The sequence below is a fragment of the Panthera leo genome, chromosome C2, assembly GCF_018350215.1.
Source record: "Panthera leo isolate Ple1 chromosome C2, P.leo_Ple1_pat1.1, whole genome shotgun sequence".
NCBI classification, from domain to species: domain Eukaryota; kingdom Metazoa; phylum Chordata; class Mammalia; order Carnivora; family Felidae; genus Panthera; species Panthera leo.
In genome coordinates, this window is record NC_056687.1 from 6,932,534 (window position 1) to 6,955,435 (window position 22,902).

Sequence of the window (22,902 nt, forward strand, 5' to 3'; positions counted from 1 at the left end):
ATATATCATGTCTCGTATCATAGGCAAATAGATAATAGAAAACTTCCAACTTTTTCCCTACAATTAATATTCGCTCTGATTTTTTTTTTCCGGCTAATTATCCTTAAACAAGAACATAAAATAACAGAAGGGGGAATTATTTCTTCACAAGACAGAGGAGCTAATGTTCCTGGAGGCTTTTCCTATCCTCAGTGAAAAACGATAGCAGGTCGGCGTCGGTCATATGATACGGAGTGGTGGGGAGACATTGTCATGTTGAATAAATGTCAGTGCTGCCTTCGATTTCATAGAACTCTGTTCAGGAGGTGTTGACATAAAGACACCTGCATGTTTCTAACGAGACTTACGGAGCTGGGGAAACAAGATGTGGCCAAGGTAACTTAAGTCATCATGCGCGAAACCCCGGCCTTTTGATGGAGCTCCGTGTAGGGTGGGAGTTGATTGCTCTCTAACTGCAAGTCTCTGTGTCGCCTCCTGGCTTCATCAGCCTTTGCTTCCCAGGCAAGCTTTTCCGGTGAGGAGGAGAATGCCAAAGGGGGTTCTGTGTTCTTTCCCCTCTCTGTGGAAGGATTCTTGGGCTTTTCCTAGGGGATGTAGTCCTTCAGAATACAGCTTTTGTTTATGGTCTACACCTTGAACTTGAAACTGTATTAAAAACTCTGGAGCGGCATCTGTAAGAAAAAGAAGCCGACGTGCAGTAGAAGCATTTAAATGTTTCGGACGCAACTTCAGGTCGTTTCGATACCTGGTTGCGGAAGTGTGGGGAGTTGGGGGTCTTGGGGGGACTTTGTAAGTCACGGCGGTAGCTGGTGATTGCTCGCACACGAGGGCTTGTTGATGCTCTGGATGATCTCTCTCTAGTGTTTCTTTGCACTTCTGGGCGTGAGTTAATTACTTGTACATTTAGCGTTGAGTATTAGCCGTGAGTTAATTACTTGTACATTTTGCGTTGTCAGTATGCGGCCCACATTTATTGATTCAAAGCTGTTTGTTCTGTAGATAAATGACAGGAGTTTCCAGTGGTCTGGACTAGCCTCCAAACAGTTCTTCAAAAGAGCCTGGCGTGGGGGGGGGGTAGAGATTCCCCTTTTAACTTTACCTTTTATTTCTAACATTTTAGCATTTAAAGGAGAGAGGATTCAATGCTTCATGTTTGTAACATTGCAGACCTAGCGAAGGTAGTGAAGGCGGGTGGTCTAAAATTAACTTGGCTAAATTTAAGTGTAAGTAAAACGTAGACAGCACCAAGAAATTAAAGGGTGCGTCCAAAAATGGAGCTCTGGGTCTACGTTTTAGATTTAAAGTAACTTTTAAGTTCTTCTATTTTTAAGGCCACATGTCATAATCTGGAAGACCCTGATTGCGTAGGAGAAATAGTAATTTAACAATGAAAGTAAGGGGTTCAGTTACCTTGACTCCGCGCATGTTCAGAAGTATGTGCAAAGGAAGTCCAGTTATGTGACTTTTCTGCTTGAAAATGGCTGCGTGTGGAGAATGAAATATCCTCGAAGTGTGGAAAACAAGCCTTTTTGAGTTAATTTATCGCTTTTTAAAATTACAATCCTAGACGACGAGACGTGAGATCTGATTTAGGACACACTGCCAGCGTGTCGAAAGGTTTTTAAAAACGAGATGGGTGGCTGCCTCCTTTCAAAACATACCCTTTGGTTTTGAATTGTGTTAGTGGGAATGAGATTTTCACACATGCTGGTGTCTCATATGGGATTCCTTTTAGTAATAATATTATTCCAATAATTATTCCCCCTGGAAGTGGTGGGGGGGGGGGAAGCATCTGTCCAACGAGTTAGGAAAGAAAACAGACAGCTGCGTGGCGATATTTTTTAATAGCAGGAAACTCTAATTTTCACTTAATTAAAAGTCCGGCAAAGGTTCCCAAATCTTAATTTAAGAGTCAAGATGAGGGACACCTGGGTGGCTCAGTCGGTTAAGCGTCCGACTTTGGCTCAGGTCATGATCTCAACAGCTTGTGAGTTCGAGCCCCGCGTCGGGCTCTGTGCTGACAGCTGAGCCTGGAGCCTGCTTCGGATTCTGTGTCTCCCTCTCTCTCTGTCCCTCCCCTGCTCATGCTCTGTCTCTCTCTCTCTCTCTCTCTCGAAAATAAATGGACATTAAAAAAATAAAAAAAATAAAAGGGAAGATGTGTGTTTAGTTCTCGGTTAAGGTCCAGGGGAGCACAGGAGGTGAGCCCCGCTTGGTGTCCTATCGTTGCCCGATTTCTGTTCCTCTCCGTTCCTGGTGGGAAGATTCATCTTCTCTGGGTCGGAGTGGAAGTGTGGGTTGTGGATTCTTGGCGCTGAGTAACTTAGCTGAAGTTGCAGAGTAAAAGAAAGACAGAATTGGAGTGCGCGTTTTTCTGTGTTCCGGGCAGGGAGGTCTGCGTGACCACCTTGGGTACAGCCGCATCTGGGGCATGGGTTCGCTGGTGTCGTCACCTTTCTGTCTGCGCTAAGATGGACCTCAGACTCTGTTGCTCTTGGGAACAGGAAGAGAAACCCAGGGTCTTAACCATGTCTGCTAACGACCCGTTGCCTTCACAGAATAAATTGATTGCAGTCGGCAGCGGGGGAAGTCACGTTCCCATTCGGTGTCACTGAGGCCAGGAATTCCGCTTGAAGCCAAGGGAATGAGGATCTCAGGCTTCTGAGAGGAGATTGAAAGGAGCTGTCATGAGGAGCCTGGTGGGAGGGGGAGGGGACCACTAGGGCACCTTGCAGGGAGGACCCCAGGAGTGAACCGGGTAGGACTTCAGGATCCTTACATGGGCCTACAGAGATCTAAGCCGAGTATAAATAATGACGGAAGTGTGTGCTCGTAAAAGAAAATGTTGGGAAACATTTTCCACTTACGATCTTAATGTAAAACTTTTTTTTTCCTTAAGTTTATTTATTTTGAGAGAGAGTGCGTGGAAGTGAGGCAGGGAGGGGCAGAGAGAGAGAGAGAGAGAGGGAATCTTTGCTGTCAGCATAGAGCCCGACTTGGGACTTGAACTCACAAACTGTGTGATCATGATCTGAGCTGAAACCAAGAGTTGGACACGCCCAGGTGTCCCTTCATATTAAACTTTTATTTATTTATTTATTTATTTACTTATTTATTTATTTATGTTTGTTTATTTATTTCTGTATATTTTGTTGTCCATTTGGCTTACATACAACCCAACAAGTACCCTCCTCAGTGCCCCAAATATTAAACTTTTAAATGAAACGGCTTAGGAAGCTGAAGTTTCTTTTATTAGGAAGCGAGGCAAAAATGCGTAGAAAAGAAACTGCCAGCTGAGGAACGTTCTGACATCTCATACTTCGAGTGCCTTCTCATTAATATCGTATCCGACCTCACAAAGCCGGTGTGAGCCTGCTGCCACATTTACAAATCTGGGTCTCTAATTGCACAGAATGTAACCTCGTCTCGTGCAAAGGCTGGCTCTTTTTGCAGCGCAAGATACAGCGGCGAGATGACAGAATCAGCAAAAGGAGAGGAAAATTTGCTTCTCCAGGATCGAAAAGTACTTTCTCGTCTATTTGACCCTGGCAGTAAAATTTACTTCACTGCGGAGTTCTGAAATAGAAATAATGACAATAAAGATCAAATCCAGGGAATGTTGCCGGTCTTTTCTGGAGAAGGCAGGTTAAGTCAGCATCTTACCAATGTTTCCTCCGAGCTCTGAGACCCAAATGAAAGTCCCGGCTTTGGAGGCAGAGGAAGAGCATACCCATTACCGCTTGAGGTCTCAAAGAGAGAGGATTTCATAGCTGAAATAGCATCAGTTCTGAAGCGGCCCACTACATAACTGGATGTAGTTTTGCGGTTTTCTAAGACTTACTTATAAATGCAGGTGATGAAACAGAACATCCCCCAAGGACAGTGTCTCCCCAACACTCCCTACCGAACGGGTAAAACCAGAGCTGAGCCAGTAGAATCATCCCGTAAGTACGCAGACCCCACAGGGAACTACCAGGAGGCAGAGAAGGGGTTACATTTGTCTCCATGTATCAGAACGCGTGTAGAACGACAGGTAGCTGCAGCATAAAGTTTTTCTTTGCAAAAACGAAGCATTAAATCATGCTGAGTTTTGTTTATTGGTTTTAGGCGACCTGGGAACGTGTTTCGCAATCCAGGTTTCTGGATCACCTATTAAACGAGAGCACCAGCCACACAGAGACACGGGGGACCTGGGTCAATTAGGGATGATGAAGGCACTGGGTACATCTGGAGGTTCGGAACACCACTGCACATTTAATGGGGAAAGCCGGAAAATTCCAGCGGGAAGCTCACCTTTCTACCTGTCTGACTCCGGCAATTAGTGACCCGCCTGATTTATTCTTTTCCCAGCTAATCGTATTGACAGCAGGCAAACAGAACGATAGCCCTTTTCACTCCAGATCGCTAATAGCACTCTGAGAGCAGCGTCCTCGGGAAACACGTCCCCAGGCGGAAATGAATGCGGGCCAGGCGGCGTGCCCGGGGACGCAGGGAACGCTGACAGGCAGAGGTCGGACCGTGGCCGGCTTCCGTCCAGGTGGTGACGGTCTCGGGCCGCCGGCGGAGGAGGGGGCTTCTGGGTCAGAGAGGGGCGAGTCCAGGAAGGGAGACCGGCAGGTGCGGGAAATGTACCAGGGAATGGCGAGCTGCCTTTTCAGGCTGCGTTCCTGACTCAGGGTCTGTGCAAGACGCCGCGTGGGGCACTGGGGAAGCCTCGGGTTGTACCGTCAGGACGTTGAAATATGGAAAGGGGGCGGGGGGGTGGTGGTGAAGGCCCGTGCTGCGGGATCTAGAGAGGAGGTGACTTCATATGCTGACAAAAGGGCCTCATTCAGGACGGCCACCTGCTCAGCCCGGGCCTGTTTGATGGTGAGCCAGGGCCCCACGCTGTGCAGCGATGGCGGTGGTGGCCCCCATGGGGCTGCTACGTCAAGCACTCTGATGGGTATAGCGGTGGCCGTGACAGAGACCCCACCGAGGCAACACACGGGGCAAGCTTCTCATCCCATCGCACAGGCCCTTATCTCTACGGACCCACGGGAGAACCTCACGTTTAGCCTTCGATTCGGGAGAAATCGTGCGAGCCTTTGGCTGGCTGGCCCAGCTCCGGCAAGCGGCCCCACAGCCCGCCTGCAGGGCTCTTACCCTTGTTCCTCCTACAGCCTCATCCGTACTATTTATTTTGCAACTACTGCTTTTTTTTTAATGTTTACTTTTTGTGGGGGCGGGGAGGGGCAGAGAGAGAGGGAGACACAGAATCCCAAGCAGGCTGCAGGCTCCGAGCTGTCAGCACAGAGCCCGATGCGGGGCTCGAACTCACGAACTGGGAGATGGTGACCTGAGCCGAAGTTGGACGCTTAACTGACTGAGCCACCCAGGCGCCCCTACTTCTGAGTTTTTAAAAACCTTTTTATATTGCATATATCCTTGTAGATCACTTTACATCTTTTTTTTTTTGGAACAAGGTGGAATATAAAAATTTTCCATCTTATAAGAATCATACGATCAAAGAGTGATCTAAACCATACCCTAGGAAGACCCAAGAATGCTTCCCGAAGGACGAGGCATTGGGGCTGTGCCGTGCCGCCAGGTGGTGTGTTGGCCCTGATTCGGTGGGGACAGACTGCAGGCTGCAGTGGGCAGGGGGCAGGGGTGTTAGGCATTGCTCGTGTTCAGGGTGTTGGAGGTGCTACTTGGGAGGTGGTCCATGTAGCACAGGAAGTGCCCAACCCTTCCTGGTTCTGGACGGACCAATCTAGACACTTACTTCAGTATCCCAAGTGTGAAGTTATTTCTTAAAAATATTTATTTTTGAGAGAGAGAGAGAGAGAGAGCACACAAGCAGGAAAGTAGCAGAGAGAGAGGGAGATACAGAATCCGAAATAGGCCCCAGGCTCCGAGCTGTGAGCACAGAGCCCGACGCAGAGCTAGAAATCACAAACCATGAGCTGACTTCAGACACTTAATGGGCTGAGCCGCCCAGGCACCCCCTCCAGTGTGCAATTAAAATAGGGGATAAAATAGTGTTGCAAAAAGGCAGGAAGAGTGTGGTGTTTGGAGGGTTGTAATTGACATTGGGTGCACCAGGTGGGGGAAGCATGGGGCATGTGCCACTGTAGGTCACTCTTGCCGTGGCTCTTTGGAGGAAGGGCCTTTATTGCCCCCGTTTTCCAGAAGAGCAGAGTGAGGCTTGGGAGGGCGGAGGCCAGAGTCCCACCGATAGTAAGAACCTGCAGCGACAAGTTCTGGAATCTTTGCAAGGGCTCTGCTGTCTGGAATCCCCTTGGTCAGAGCAGAGAGCCCGCTGACAGAAGTGACGAGGAGGGAGCATGGTGACAAAGAGGCCGAGTCAGTGGGAGGTCAGAGCAGCACTGGTCAGAGAACGTCGAGTGCAAGTCTCACGCCTAGTTTTAAACATTTTAGCAGTTAAGAAAGACAAAGAAACTGGTTAAATTCGTTTTAACAATCGATTTCATGTAATGCAACGTGCAAAATATTATCATTTCAAATGCAATGCGTATAAAAATATTGGTGAGCTATTTTGCGTTATTTTTATTACAGTAAATGTTCAAAAGCCGGTGTGCAGTTTACACGTACAGCACATCTCGGGCTGGACTGACCATATTTCGAGGGCTCAGCGGCCACACGTGGCTAGCGACCACCGTAGTGGATGGCGCAGGTTTAGAATCTTGGGAAGAGGAGTTCCTGTTTCATGTACTCGGGCAGCAGCTGTGAAATTTGTAATATAACTCGCTCACTGGACTGGGATGCTGTGACTTTGTATCTCCTTTGGCTATCTCCTGGAAGGTCACTGTGGGACCAGCTAGGATTGCAACAGAAAACCTAACACTAGCCGTGGCACATTCAGTACTAACTTTGCACTTTTCAAATCGGAGGGAAAATTCATATATAATGTTTCCTGTTGACTCACTTCGTTCTTCGAAAGAGCAAAATGAAATCTCTACTTTCAGGCGGACACTTTGCATACCCCGTAATGGGTACGTGCTGCCTTGATTGGAATCCTGTGCTCTGACAACTTCATGAGCAAAAAAATCCTACCTGACTATTCCCTGTTTAAAGGCAATTCCAGTAGGATGACAAATTTCTTATTTTGCGTGTGGACAGTTTCTTGAGAAAAATGCAATTTATCATTTTGAAGAATAACATTCTTTTTTTTTTATATATTTTTTTTTTTTAGTGTTTATTTTTGAGAGAGAGACAAGAATGTGAGTGGGTTAGGGGCAGAGAGAGAGGGAGACACAGAATCCGAAGCAGGCTCCAGGCTCCGAGCCGTCGGCACAGAGCCTGACACGGGGCTCGAACTCACGAGCCGTGAGATCACGACCTGAGCCAAAGTCGGACACTCAGCCGACTGGGCCACCCAGGCGCCCCTGAAGAGTAACATTCTTGAGGTGCCGGGATCCCTGAGAAAGAAAGAACATCGATGGGGTGGATCGTTGCAGAATTAAGTTTCGAGGGCAAGAATTTGCGGTTTGGTAGCAGCAGGTTCATCTCACATAGGCCTCTCCCTCTTCGTGGAGCACCCAAGTTCGTGGCAAAGTCTTACAGAGTCAATCATGTTGTTCATTCGTTGCTTGTCATCGTCAGTGTGCTGTGTAATGTGTCTTTCAATCGCTGAATAACTGAACGACTGTCCTTGAATAGCTGTCTTTACCATATGCATGCTTTGGTGTTCAGATTTAATTTAATTTTTATGCAAAGGAAAAAAAAACAAAAAACAAACAAAAAACTCTTCACTGTAGATTCTTACTCCTCCACATTTCCCTGAGTAAGAAATTTGTTTTCAGTTCCAGTGCTTGGTCTGCAGCAAACTCCTCGTCTGTGCTTCCTTGTAAATGGTTTGTTTTCATTATCGCTAGTGCCTGATAAGGGAATTTTGCTCTCCTTGTTCTGGTTTATTTTTCCCAGTGGGCAGTGCTTGCTGTAAACAAAACAAAACAACAAAACAAAACAAAAAAACCCCCCAAAAAACCAGTTTTAAGTAAAATGCATGTGGCTGGTCTCAACTCTACTCACTGTAGCAAATTTAACACCTAATTCTGCGCAGTTATTGGGCAACCAAACAAAAGGGACAAAGAATGTTGTGATTTATTAAAAAAAAAAACAAAAACAAAAACAAAACCCAGACCTCAAAATGAATGAACGGGGCTGTACGCTCTCGTCTGTTCTGTCACACGTTTCTGGCCGCTGGGGCGCTTCATGGTAAGGCCGTCGAGGGACGCACAAAGCCGCAAGAATATTTATCTTGCGTCCAGTAGGCTCCACTGCTTTCACACCCGGACGCCGAATCCGGTTTTGCGGTCGAATCCCGCTCTGTTCACCGGGGAGCCTCGGCTACCAGGCGAGATCCTTCTAGAAGTAACCGCAGTTCTGTTCTGGGGCTCCTGCGTGTCCCCTGGATGCCGTCGGCTGCGTCTAACCTACTGGTTTCCCACGGGACTACAAATTTAATTTAAGGCCTAAATTGTATTTGAGAAGTCTGAAGCGCATTAAGCCTTCTGAAATAATTCACTTGGGGTTACGTTCAGTGAACGTGTAAATATGAGAATGTGCGAGGCAAGTGGTCTCAACAGAGAATGGATGCGAGACCGCGTTGATGTAAGCCACATGTGCTTCAAGTCTTGGAGGAAAATCTGTGTCACCGCTGGCGACCAGACCTTGAGGTTGGCCGGGGAGGTTTACGTCCAGTCGCTTCTGCGCTGGGTCCCTGCCGCGTCCCCGGGGGAGACCTCGGAGACAAACTGCTAACTGTGGGACTGTCAGCCAGGGGGCTCAGCTGTCAGCTGTGGCACGGTGAAGGCGACAGAAAGCCAGAGGGAGGGGCTGTGTCGCCCCCGTCCCCAGACGGTTCCCCACCAGCTTCTCAGGTTGGGTGTTTGTGGGTGCGAAATGGCCAACGTGTGCTCTTGGAAGCTGCTATGTGAGTTAGACTTGGGTTGGGGACGACAACCGTGGGGTCTTTGCCTCCAGGCTGAAGACCTTTCTTATGCTGGGGCGGGTACAGTGACATGATAGTGTCAGGCTCTAGAGACACCTGGTCAGTGAGGACAGTGAGCGTTGCTAAGTGCCCCCCACTTCCTGCTGACCTCTGGCGGACACGTCTCCCCCTCGGCACCGGAACCTCCCATCTCTGCCTCTCCTGCACCGGCCTGGTCCCCTTAAGCGCATGGGGTCTGAGGTGGCCGTGCCAGCGAAATTTCACCTGCCGTGGGCACGCACGGGGGCTAAAAGAAACAAGCCGGCGAGTCTAATGAAATCAGGCTGCAGATCTGAAGCGATTTTGGAATATCCTGCTCTGCTTTCTGTCCTGTGTCTGGTTTTCATGGAAATTGGTGTCTGGGAATGAGAGGGAATCGGAGGGGATTTGCTGGAGGCAGGTGCCTGCTTCTTTGGCTTTGGCCCTTAGGAGTCAGGTCCAGGGACCTCCTCAGAGGGGGGAGGGACACAGAGGTCTTAGGAGATTTGATGAGCACCGTGCAGTCTTTATAAGACTGGGGATTTTTGCAGACTTCCTGATTGTTGAAAATTATTCATAAGTCCGCCGTAGTCTGGGATTTTTAGGACAGAAAGCACACTCCACTTATTGTCCGTGCTTCGTAAGTTACCCTTTGAGGTCGCCACAATGTTATTTTTATGGCGTTCGAGGCCGCCTGCGTGGGTAACTTCTGAGATTATGAGTAAAACGACTCCATTTCTTTCTCCGGCAAGGGCTTGACCGGTTCAGGTCAAAGATGTGCAGCAGCATCCTGGCCCTGGTGGAAATCCAGGCTGCGTCCTGAGACATTGGGAATGCGTTCTGGTCCACCCTAGATGAAAGAAGTCGTGGAAATGAGGATCGGAATTCGTTACGTTTGCCCTGGCAAGGGAAGCAAGATTGAGCACCAGTTTTTAGTCTTTGCTCCAAGCAAGTGAAATAAGAATTGCATATCATGTATTCGAGAAAGTGAAATGCATGCTTCCCTTTTGGAATGAGCGAGATTTGTAACAGACTAAGGCAAGAAGGCAGAGATTGCTGCCTTGGCTACATAATATGCAATGAAAAGATGTCCTGAGTAATCTGCGGCTGGTAGACTTTTTAAAAAATAGGTTGCTGGTTTTCAGTAACTACACTCATCTGCCTCATTTGTCTCAGACCATTAGCTCTTTATTTCTTTCCTTTTTAACCTTTTTTTTTTTTTTTGGTTTCTTTTTGGTTTTTTTGTCTTGTACTCGACACCCACCGGCTTCCAGAACAAGAGGCGATGTGTGTGTGACTCGTTGGCTAAAGGGCATATCAGGGGAGCATCCGTCTTCTAGAAATAATGATGGGGACATCCTAAACTGATTGGGGTAAATGCAGACGGCTTTTATCACGAGGCTTTGGTGCTAAACACATGGAGACCAAGCGATGCTTTCGGATGTAGTTACCCTCAGGCTTAAATTCGTGTTTTCCTCTTTTTCATGACCGATGCCCTACAGATGGAGTCTTTGCAGGCATCCTTCCCCTACCCTCCCCTTTTCCTACATGCAAATCTGACACCATTAGGAATTTTATGGTATATATATTAAATGTGTGTGTGTGCGTGTGTGTGTGTGTGTGTGTACACATATTCAGGTATAATTTGTACTTACACATGAAAAGAGGGAAGACTTTTCTTATCCTCTGAGAACTGATTAGCTTTTTTAAAAAAAATTAATATTCATTTTTTTTTTGAGAGAGAGAGAGAGAGAGAGAGAGAGAACGCAAGCAGGAGAGGGGCAGAGAGAGAGGGAGTCACAGAATCCAAAGCAGGCTCCAGGCTCCGAGCTGTCAGCACAGAGCCCGACGTGGGGCTCGAACCCACGAACCGCGAGATCGTGACCTGAGCCCAAGTCTGAGCCCAAGCTCAACCGTCTGAGCCCCCCAGGCGCCCTCCCCCCATGCTTAGCTTTGAAAAAGATTCTGTTTAAGAGAAGGGAGGGCATCTGCCCCAGAGCGTGGCCTGAAAACAGACAGTGGTAAAGCAAAACCCTCCCAAGAGCTCCCGCTGCCTCTCTCAGAGGGCTCCGTTAAACACACAGACTTGGAGACCACACAGTCCTTCCGCTTGTGAGAAGGTGCTAGGATGCTTATCAGACTTAGGGTGGACGAGACCTGACGGGCTGCCGGAGCACCCCAGCTGCAACACAAGACCCCAGAGGCCGGTGGCCCCTTGCGCGGTAGCCCCTGCCTTTACTTCTGGGTCTGGACAGGAGCAGCCCTCTGGCTTCTGCAGACAGCCTCCCCCGCCCCCGTCCCCTTGGACGTACAACTGTAGGCCGTGTGGCCGATCTGGTACAGCTGGATCCCTCTGACGCTCATGTCTCCCCTCCAGTTAAGATGGAAATATATTAGAGAATAAACAACCAAAAGAGACATGCTGAGTTTCACCCAAAAATCAATCAGAAGAGAAAAACACTTGGGCCAGCGTCAAGAGAAACAAAACTGAGCCAGCACAGATTTTTATGAAAATGATCATTGAATAGTATTTCCATGAAAAGGCAACTGACTCAGAGTCGGAGGGTGAGTGTCCCGTGAGGCAGACCAGAGTCGGAAGGGCCCGCCCACGCCCGGGGCTCACAGCCCCGCTCAAGCTCAGTTACTAGAAGTGACCCAACCATCCCGAAAATAGGAAAAAGGACACGAGGGACAAGCCAGACTCTTAGGAAGGGAGAAAATGTGTGTTGTGAAACCAGCCCGGCTCGGGAAGACTGTCACGTCGCATTGGGCTTCTCCTCCCCAGAAGCAGCCCCGCAAATAACCCTCTTGCGCCCGGGGAAGGCTGTGCGGCACAGTCCCTGACCTTCTGGAAGGGCCCAGCGAGAAAACGGATGTTGCTGCGAGTGCCAGAGGCGCACAGATGAGGCGTTTTGTTTAAATGCTTATCTCCGGCTCAAGGCATAGGAGGCGTTCTGGTACTTTCGGCTGGTATACTTCCTTCTGGAACATCACGAGGGAGCTGCCTTCGATCTGAGGCAGGAGATCCGAGTGGTTCTGTGAGCATCTCCCGGGAGCTGCCCTCTGGAACCCAGCGGCTCCCTCCGCCCCTCCCCCCCCCCGGGCCGTCTGGGCTCCGTATCTGGAATGTAAAAGGTACGTTCTCGTGGATTCTTCTGGTCTGGTTTGTCTGCGCTTTAAGAGATGCTTAACTCCTAGCGAGTACCGGCTACTTAGGAAAGCTCGCTCTCCTGAAACTTTCCCCTCTTCTTCTTTCCAAATGGCCCCCTTGTAATGTCTTACAGACAGACGCTAGTTTGAGTCAGCGGTGATCCGCAGTCTTAATTTTGACAGCAGCAGAATGACCAAGAGCTATGTCATAGTCACATGAAGCACAGACTTGGGAGTTTATGAATGCTTGCCCTTAAAAAATCACTAAAAATACCTCTTCACACCATGCCTCCACACGCAGTGGATGCCAGGGTGGTAAAATCACATCGTTATCTGCTTTTTTGGTACTAAGGGTGGATGGTAATAATTTTGGGGTGGATGACAGACCACAATGTGTGTCTAAACACTTACGTGAAACTCGTTTATATTATGGGCTGTGTATCCGATCTTCTGTGACTATAGCCGATACTTTGCTGTGCTCTTTCTGGGGAATTCTCTTTGAACTTGGTAATGGGGACTTTTGGTTGTAAAACAAGACAGGAGTTTGGAAAACATTGATGTTCCTCATGAACCAGGGTCAATGCCGGCACCAACTGCATCCGCACCTGTATCCAGAAAGAGGAAATATCTAACACCGTTTGGCCTTCCGAGGCCGTTGCAGACTTGTTTCACAGCTTGGCTCTCTTATTCAGTATGATTTTTGTATGGCATTTTCCCTCCAAAACCTTATCATAAATGTAAGCTCTTACATATATGACGTACACACACACATACTGTATTATGTAGGTTACATGTATGCATATTACATTACACTATGTATGTTACAATAATGCTGTACTAAAATAACCTCGTCATCAGAGCCTAGAATTAAGGTTAAATTGTCTCTTCCTAGACCACATTCAGAGAAGTCTGAGGAGGACCCCAGGTGGCCTGGATTTTACTCTCCTGCTAATTACTCAGGTGGAAAAAGACTGGTCTGTGCTGTTGTCCTTATAAGCGATTTCTGTAGACCCAGGCACCTGCATTCAGAGTACGGGAAGGTTCCAGTATGCTAAGAAACCACACCTAAATAAACACCAGCCTTCACAACTGGGACCTAGGAAAAGTGCTTTTATCGTGGAAAGCCGAAATCCGCTTTAAGAAAATAAGATTTTTAAAAGCGAAGTTGTCTCCCCATCTTGTTGTGTGTTGTAGTAAATGGAACCATCTTTTCAAGGAACTCTTCTGCTCAGTAGGAATATTGTCACACTGATTTGCAGAAGGCCGCCTATTAGCTAGAGCCACAGTTTTCACTGGAAAAGAAAGCCGATGACGGTCCCTCCTTTTTTACTTCTCTTCCTGGCTTGGCCCTGAGTCAGGCTGGCATATCGGACTCCCCTCTGGGTCCAGGGGTACCACCCGGAGAGGGGAGGGAGTGTGGCTGGAGACCCCTGTAGGGAGGATGTCCAAGCCCGCCTACGTTTGCTGCATGGAGCAGGGGTGGGGCACAGAAAGGGACCGGGCGTGGTCATGCCAGTTCCCAGACATCCTAGCCTTCTTTCCACACCCCTACCCATGATCGGTTTCCGTGAGCTCTCAGCTGTGGGTCACCTGCTGCAGGGGATGGAATTTGTCACCCTGACCCCGTCTCCAGCCAACACAGACTCAAGCCCTTGGTTCCTTCATCACATTTACTTGAAAACTCTCTGAACACGTGGCATTGACAGAAACACGCTGGTTCATTTTTCTTTACGTTGCCCCAAAATGGTACTGGGGGGGGGTTCCTCAAATGATCTCGCCAGCACTGAAAATGGGGACACACAGGTGCCGTGGCACCACTCACTGATACATTGTGGTCGAGTCCCATCTTCTTTTGACCTTTTGAGGGTTGTTCTTGTGGTTTGGGATATTTCAGGAGAGGACTGAATCGAATGGGTTCTTTTGTTCCTCAGAACGCCTGGATTCCTGGTGTGGTGTCAGGACCTCTTCTCTTAAGAAAGCACCTCCCTCTTAAACAAAAGCATCAGGGACCGCGGACCCTGCTGTTGGCTGTGACGCGCGTCAAGCTTAGAACGAGGAAGGATTGCGTCCTCACTCTGTCGCCCTGCAGACCTGCACCTTGGCCACTGTAGGTGAGGGTCACGGAGCGCGTGTGGGCGTAGTCGGTACGTCCACAAAGATGTTTCTGTTCCCCCACTTTGGGTTTTCTTCCCGAGACTGCTCATTACACCATTCCATAAATCCTCCATTATAGGTAGTAAAACCTAATTTTAGATTTCCTGCCTGTGCCAGTGTCCTGCCTGATTGCTACGAGTTGGTGAGAGGCGGGACCTGGGAAGTGGACTGTTCGAACCCGGCCACGTGTTAAAGGCTTTTCCTTGAATTTTTGGCCGCTGGTCCATCATTCCCTGATGGCTTTTATCTTAAGTTTCAAAAGCTTCTGGAGATCAACTCTGTAGCTTACTTGGTTCGTTTTGTTTCGTTTTGACACGAGGGATCCGAGAAGGGGCTCCGAGGAAAGAGTGGGGGCGTCAGGGGGTTAAAGTGGGTGATGAGGCCAGTGGAGCCCCGGCCATGTTTGCCAAGAAAGCGAGGCTCCGTGCCCTCCCAGGGGTCCGAGACTTGGCCCCTTCCTCATGTTGGAAGCTTCCTGGGAACGTGCATACAGGTTCCAAATGTCTGGTAGAACCAGTGCTTTCTTCCCACGCTCCCCGTCCAGTGGGCCAACACCTTCCACCAGGGATGCCGAACGGTTCATTGGGGCTGGGGTGGGAGGCATTGGGATGTGACTTCCTCATGGCCTCTCTCACGGTCCCAGCCCCATGATGCTCCCTTCTCGACCCTCAGGCTTGGAAAGGTGCATTGAGAAGCTCAGTGGGCGTAACAAGGTTTCAAGGATATTTTGGGTTTGAGGCAGCCATACTTTGTTACCTACAAAGTTGAAAACCACGAGCTGTTCGTCTACCCTGGAAGCTTGGCAGGCAGCAGAGTGCCCCGGAGAGAGGCTGGCGACAGTGGGGGTGACCAGATGTGTGGTTTTATTGGGCGGGTGTGAGCTGAAATCTATATGAACAGTGTTAGAATGTTTGAACCGTACAAGAGGTATTATGTCCAGGCATTTTTGAACTTGAGAAGGTGTATCCGTAATACTTTGTTCATTGTGGAAATATTAGAACATACAGACAAAAATGTTTCAATCTTTCCACACTCAGACATTATGGCTACTGACAATGATACATTTAATTCCAGAATTCTTTTATACGTATTCTTTTCCCCAAAGTGGATCCTATCACATACACAGTTTATATAACGTGTTTTTATTTTACTGAGGAACACATTGTAAATATCTGTGCATGTCGGTAAACATGTTTCATGAGATATCTTATTTCTGCCACATTATTTTAAGCCTGTTTAGGATTCCGTTGTATGGTCCTATCATGATGGATTTAATTAGTTCTCTCTGTTGAGTATTTAGGCTGTTTTCTGTTTTCTTTATTAGAATCCAAAAGTTCTGTGTCTTGGCTGCAGAATACAGATCCCCGGGTCCCATCACAGAGGAATGAAATCAGGCTCCCCTGGGAGTGAGGCGTAGGGGTCGGGACTCATGCTGCACAGTTTGCCAAAGTCTAGAATATGTTCTTGAAAGTGGAATTGTGTGGGGCGCCTGGGTGGCTCAGTCCATTGAGCATCCGGCTTCGACTCAGGTCACGATCTCACCATTCTTGAGTTTGAGCCCCATGTTGGGCTTTGCACTGCTAGCCTGGAGCCTGCTTCGGATTCTCTGTCTTCCTCTCTGTCTGCCTCTCTCCCACACTCACTCTCTATGTCTCTCAAAAATAAATAATCATTAAAAAAGTTAAGAAAAGAAGAGAAAGTGGAATAATGTGATCCGGGTATGTATCTTCATCTATCTTTTGATATATGCGGGCGGCTTATCATTCAGAACTTTTTTCTTTATAAACTGTTTTACACTTTAAGCCTTAAGGCTTCTGAAAGGCGAGGGATGACGAGAATTTGCACGTGGACTTGGGGAAGAGGTCTTACCACACCACATAAGCACACCAGGCTCGTTGGCTTTTGCTTAGTTCTTTGGTGTTGTCACATGACCTAAATAAACAGATGAGCACATTCCTAAGATAATGAAGAAGAATGTATTTGGTGCCTCCTTCTCCCCATGGAGCTTTGGTCGGACCACGGGGCAGGTGCCACAGCCCTGGCCACCAGCAAGCGGCAGTGAGTGCTGCAGGACCCCAGGCCTGTGCCTCTCTAGGCTCCTAACCCGTCCGTAGAAATCTCCCGCAAGCCCGTCCGGTGTTGAGTGTATTCACTCTGAAGGTCCTCTATGTGTGTCATCACTTTTCTACTTTAATTGCTTTTTTTTTTTTCTCGAAGGAATACACATGCATACAGTTAAATGGTACTTCTGGGCTTATAATGTAAAATGCTAGTTCTCTGCCCTCGACCATTCCTTAGCTGTTCTTGGCTGTTCTTTGTCATTCACCTCCATATTTCTAAGTTCTGGGCTCGTGGCACTCCTTCTCGAGCCTTCAGTTTGGACAGGATCAGTTTTCTGTTAAAGAAGATGGGGGTTGGGTTCACGCCCCTCCCTCCCTGCTCCGTTCCGCTGTCCTCACAGTGTAGTGAGGCAAAAATGTCCGCTAAGTTCATGTCTACGTCTAGCGTTATTGTAACGATATAAACGTTAGAGGGGAGCCAGAGGATGTGCCGTGGTTACATTTTGTCTTTTCCCAGACTTACTAACTGGGATTTGCGTGCTGCCTTCGTTTTTCTATGTGCTTACAAATCAGACTGCCCTCCACTCCCCTGGAGGGCTGGCGTGTCCTCTCCGGGCGGGACGGCGTGTTCAGTGATCGCTCGGGGCTGTGGAAGGGAGGGAGGGGGGGAGACCCTTGGGAGGCTCGTGCCATCAGGCTCCAGATGAACTGGTTGCTTCCCGGCACTCTGTTGTCCTGGGTCTTGGCTCCTTGTAAAGTCTGGGAAGGTAAGGAATTCGAAATATACGGCAACCAGCAAACAAAGAGAAGCTGGTGACCGAACCGAAGGGTCTTGGCTTAGATCTTCACTTAGAATGGATCATCACTGGGGGTGCCCGGGTGGCTCAGTCGGTTGAGCGTCCAGCTTCGGCTCAGGTCACGGTCTCGCGGTTTGTGGGTTCGAGCCCCGCGTCGGGCTCTGCGCTGACGGCTCGGAGCCTGGAACCTGCTTCGGATTCTGTGTCTCCCTCTCTCTCTGCCTCTCCCCTGCCCATGCTCTGTCTCTCTCTCTCAAAAATAAGTAAACATTAAAAAATTGTAAACAAAAGAGTAGATCATCACAGGGAGGGCCAGCTTTGGATCCCAGATGCACCTCCCACTGTGTAGTATTCCACGACATCTTTTTGCCCTCGTTTAGGGCTCTTAGAACTTAAGAGTCCATGCTTCTTATCTGTAAGCATAGCGGGTATTTGCCTCTTTCCTTTTTGATAGTTTGTCTTCTTACCTAATAACTGGCCTTGAGTAAACATTGGCTTCCTTCCTTCGTAGCAGGGAGGTTCCCCAGACAGTGCCCACCCGCCCCTCCAGACACGGGGCCCCAGTCACCCAGATCGGACTCTTACTCCCCACGAGGCGGTTGGACCTGGAGAGGAACTCTGGATGACGCCCTGCAGAAATGCAGCAGTGGCCAAGGTGGGAGATCAGATACTGGTTGGGCCTCCGGGAGCCAGAGTACATTCCTGCCTCGATAATCCCCTTGGAAATGAAAAAAAGGTTCCCTCAAGTTTTTATATTTCCAGCTTTCATCTGCTTCTTACTCACAGGTGCTTCATTCCTTGGCTTGAGCAAATACCTTCAGGGAAAAGGAACCAGATGTCTCTTGGAAAAAAAAAAAAGAATTACTTAGCTTGAGGAGACCTTCGTTCCACTAAATCGTACATAAAAGCCCAATAAATAACTGCCCCCGCCCCCGCAAATAGAGGGCACTTCTTTTGGTGGAAGCCCGTGCACTCTGGCCCTGCCCTACCTCACCTCCCCACTGTCCCCAGACCCCCTCTGCCACTGGGGACCAGCGTGAAAACCGCTAGCTGCTCTATTCCGTTCATTTCTTGCATGAGAAAATAGACACCTGTAAAAGTCAGTTGTCCGATATGGCAGGACAGGTGACTGGCAAAGGGGGGCCCTCGCCCAGCATCTCATTCCAACCTGAGTCACGCTGGGGTCAACCGTGTTCGAACACACGTGGTAACAGCCAGAGGGAATCGCCATCACGTGACCCCGAACGCCCACAGCACGGCTTTCACGTCTGCGGCCAACCTTACCGAAACATGGAAAGGTGATTGCACGGTGGTCTGTCATCAGGTTATATTTTATACTCGATTATGCTTTGAAAATATCACACTGAATTCCTTTGCAACAGTTTTCGGGTTTTGGGTAGGAGAGTTTTTTTTTTTGTTTTGTTTTTTTTTTTTTTTTTGGCCACGAAGGTAGACATGGCTGTGAAATTTCCTCCTGATTGTTTTCATTTATTTAATTATTTACTATTTATATAATCTACGTAGCTACTGATTTTTTTTTTTTTGCCAGCTCAGTATAGATTCTTTTCAAAATTTTTTTTAAAGTTTATTTATTTTTGAGAGAGACAGAATGTGAATGAATGAGGGGCAGAGAGAGAGGGAGACACAGAATCCAAAGCAGGCTCCAGGCTCCTAGCTGTCAGCGCGGAGCCCGACGCGGGGCTCGAACTCACGAACTGCGAGATCATGACCTGAGCCGAAGTCGGATGCTCAACTGACTGAGCCACCCAGGCGCCCCAGGATTCTTTTTTTTTTTTTTTTTAAGGGTGGTTCATTCATTGTCATTGTATCAATACATTATTATCAACTAAAGTCCATAGTTTACATTAGGGTTTACTCTGTGTTGCATATTCTGTGGGTTTGGACCAATGGAAAATACCATGTATCTATCCACCATTACTGTTCCTACTGAACAGTTTCACAGCCCTGAAAATCCCCTGTGTTACACCTCTTCATCCCTCCCTTCCTATCCCTGAACCCACAGCAGACACTGACCCTGTCACTGTCTCTGCGGTTTTGCCTTTTCCAGAATGCCCTAGAGCTGGGATCAGACAGTACGGAGCCTTTTCACACTGGCTTCTTTCCCTTAGTGATAGGAATTTCGGTTTCCTCCGTATCTTTCTGTGGTTTGATAGCTTATTTCTCTTACTGCCAAATAATTTCCATAGTGTGGATAGACTGCAGCTTATCCGTCCGTTCACCTGTTGAAGGGCCTCTTTGTTGCTTCCAGTTATCTTTAGCAGTTATTTTTGTGATATTTTGTGATATTTTTCAAAGCCGGAGCAAAGTTTCTGCAGGAGGGATACGACCTCTAGATGAAATGCTATGCTATTGTAATAAAACTGAGATTCTAATTAAGGATCATGGGTATGCATCCATGCAAAGGGAGCTGGCTATTTTTGATAAAATAAATGTTCCCGATTTCATAGGGTCTGTATCATTTTAGGTCTTTGCTCGGGTGGCCACTAAAATCAGTAATGCAGCTTCTCTAAATATTATATTCCCAAATCACTCTGCATGGAGAGGCATTCACTCCACTCAGTGTGTGTGTTTTTTAAAATGTTTATTTATTTTTGAGAGAGAGTGCCAGCAGGGTAGGGGCAGAGACAGAGAATCCGAAGCAGGCTCCACACGGCCAGCGCAGAGCCTGATGTGGGGCTTGAACACATGAACTGTGAGATCATGACCCGAGCCGAAGCTGGACGCTTAACCCAATGCGAGGCTCAGACTCACAAACTGTGAGATCACGACGTGGGCTGAAGTCAGATGCTCAACCGACTGAGCCACCCAGGTGCCCTGAGATAGATGGTTATCTACACCAGATAATTAGAACCTAGTTTCTTCTTGGCATTCTTAATGCTCATATTGTCTCTCCCTGCATAGACCCAGGGCAGGGAGCTCATCCCCTCATCCTTTTATGGTCCTTTCCACCTAAAAAAAAAAAAATGTTTGTCAACAGGTGCTTCCTTAGACTGACCTCAGATGGTCTCCTTCATTGTGTATTGTACCTTCTAGAATAACACAATAAGGAGGCTGGTTTTGCTCGCGATTGGCGTGGTTAACCCCTGACACACTGCCTGGTTCCTAGAAATCTTTCAATGAATATTTATCAAGTAATTTCAAAACCGAACAAGTGAATGAATGAATACTTGACAGACCTTCGTATATTTCAGAGGACTATTTCCTTCAACATCCCTTTTGCAGACAAAACACAGCTAGTTTTTTTTTTTAACCTTATTTTACACACTATGTTTTTTTTTTAGAGCTATCATATATTGATTTTATTTGTATGGACATATGTCTTTTTTCTATCAGTGTTCTTGGAGAGTCATGACCAGAATAGTCCCTAGGAAATCTGGGACCATTCTATTTTGTGATCTCGGCTCTGTGCCTCCTCTGACTATGTTAGCTTCAGGACATCCCCATCACACTGCCCTTGAAAACCTTCATGTGTTTTCTTGGCCCCAAGAATGTCCTAGTGGTATTTTTAAATAAGTATATGCCAAATATTTTAATTAAATGAACTTTCAATGATTTGGGTATGTGAATACCCATGCCTTTCAGGCCTAGTGGCGGGAAATGACAACTTTTCTTTTTATTTGAATATAGTCGACGCTTCATAATAATTTAAAATTTTTTTTTAACATTTATTCATTTTTTGATGGAGACAGAGCGTGAGTGAGGGAGGGGCAGAGAGAGACAGGGAGACACAGAATCTGAAGCAGGCTCCAGGCTCTGAACTGACAGCACAGAGGCCGACACGGGGCTCGAACCCCGTGAGATCATGACCTGAGCTGAAGTCGGATGCTTAACTGACTGAGCCACCCAGCTGCCCCGACCCCTCATAATAATTTAGAAGTAGAGCGAGTAAAGCTTCTAGCACGATTTGACTTTAGAGAGCCATATGCGAGATCGAAAATTGAGACGACAAAAAGAACGAAATAAACAAAACCAACCAACAAGCAGATAAAAAACATCAAACCTAAAATGATCTCTACACGTTGACGCAGTGTGGAACAAAGGACAAGGACTCACCGGTAGGGATGACATTCACGTAACCGTTACTCTGTGTCTGCCAGCGTTCCGGGATTTCCACATGTGAACCCATTGAATCCGTACAGCAGTCCACGGGAAGGCACGTTTTTGTGATTATGTTTTATTGTGGTAGAAAACACAGAAAATGGACCATCCTCATCAACTTTTCAGCGTCTGGCTTAGTAGCGTTAAGTGTATTCACGTTGTTGTAAAGCATGTCTCCAGAACTTCCTCATCTTGAAGACCTGAAGCCCTGTCCCCACTCAACAGCGGCTCCCCTCTCCGCCCTCCACGGCCCTTGGTCACCACCGTTATATTTGTGGCTCCATGAGTTTCACGGGTTTAGTTGCCCTCCTATCAGTGGAGCCACAGCATGTTTGTTCTTCAGTGACTGGCTCATTTCGCTTAGCATCGTGTCTTCCGTGTTGTAGCAGGAGACAAAATTTCTTCCCTTTTGAAGGCTGTGTACTATTCTACCGTCTGCACAGACCACATTTTCTCTATTCATTCATGTGTTGATGGAACCTTGGCTAGCTTACATCTCTTGGCTGTTGTGAATAATGTTGCTCCGAATGTGGGATATGGGTGCACAAATATCTTTTTCAAGACTCTCTGTCAATTCTTTTGGGTATATACCCAGCAGTGCAATTGCTGGATGACATGGTAATTCTATGTTTAATTTTATGAGGAGCCTCCATACTGTTTTTTTTTTTTAATGTTTATTTATTTTTGAGACAGAGAGAGACAGAGCATGAACGGGGGAGGGGCAGAGAGAGAGAGAGGGAGACACAGAATCGGAAGCAGGCTCCAGGCTCTGAGCCATCAGCCCAGAGCCCGACGCGGGGCTCGAACTCACGGACCGCGAGATCGTGACCTGAGCTGAAGTCGGCCGCTTAGCCGACTGAGCCACCCAGGCGCCTCCATACTGTTTTTTAATAATGGTTCTACCATTTTACTATCCCACCAGTCGTACACAAGGGTTCCAGTTTTTCTGCACCCCGGTCAACACATGCTACTTCCTGTTTTTGTTTTTTTCTTTTTTGTGTTTTGTGTTTTTTTTTTTTCCATCTTAATGGGCGTGAAGCAGTATTTCATTGTGTTTTTCAATTGCACTTTTCTGATAACTAGTGATATTGATAATCTTTTCATATGCATGTTGGTCACATTGTGTGGGGAGCACTTTTCCCACTTCCATCGTGTGGATAAGCAAGTTTAGGCGAAGAAAGGTCAGTCAGTTCGTTCAAAGTCATATAGCGTGTACATGATGGAACCAGAGTTTGAATCCGCAGCGCCTTGCTTTGTAACCCCTGCGTTCTGCCCCTTCCCGTGGGGGCACACGTTCGGTGTGGGAGAATGCTGTCCCTTCAAGTCATTTTATTCAAATCTTCTTCCTTATATGGACTCATGACTGATGTGTGAGCAAGGGAAGTAGGAGAGATCCCTTCTTTCTGTTCCTTCTCTGCCTCCCTCCTTCTCCCGTCTTTCCTTTCCCCCTTTCGACAAGTACGGACCGTGTACCTGTCCGGGTCAGCTGCCATATGCAGGTGCTTGGAGAATGGAAAGGTGACCGGGACAGAGTGTCCCCTGTTACCACCGAGGTTCCGGACACACTTGGGAGATTCACTGTGTGTGCATGTGATTTTTCTTCCAACCTTGGACTGGAAGAAGACACAATATTTCTAATGACAGC

General features: G+C 47.7%; 1 protein-coding gene across 3 annotated transcripts in view; it reads left to right on the forward strand.

Annotated features, from left to right (window-relative positions):
* The window catches only part of ERG (ETS transcription factor ERG), a 264,684-nt gene that overhangs the window by 2,887 nt on the left and 238,895 nt on the right, over positions 1–22,902 (forward strand). The window contains exon 1 of one of the 3 annotated variants that reach the window (XM_042903745.1): positions 14,074–14,238. The exons of the other annotated variants lie outside the window; for them this stretch is intronic. The gene's annotated coding sequence lies outside the window, so the exon portion shown is untranslated. Of the gene's footprint in view, positions 1–14,073; positions 14,239–22,902 lie in introns of those variants that run through there. 3 annotated transcript variants of the gene reach the window in all.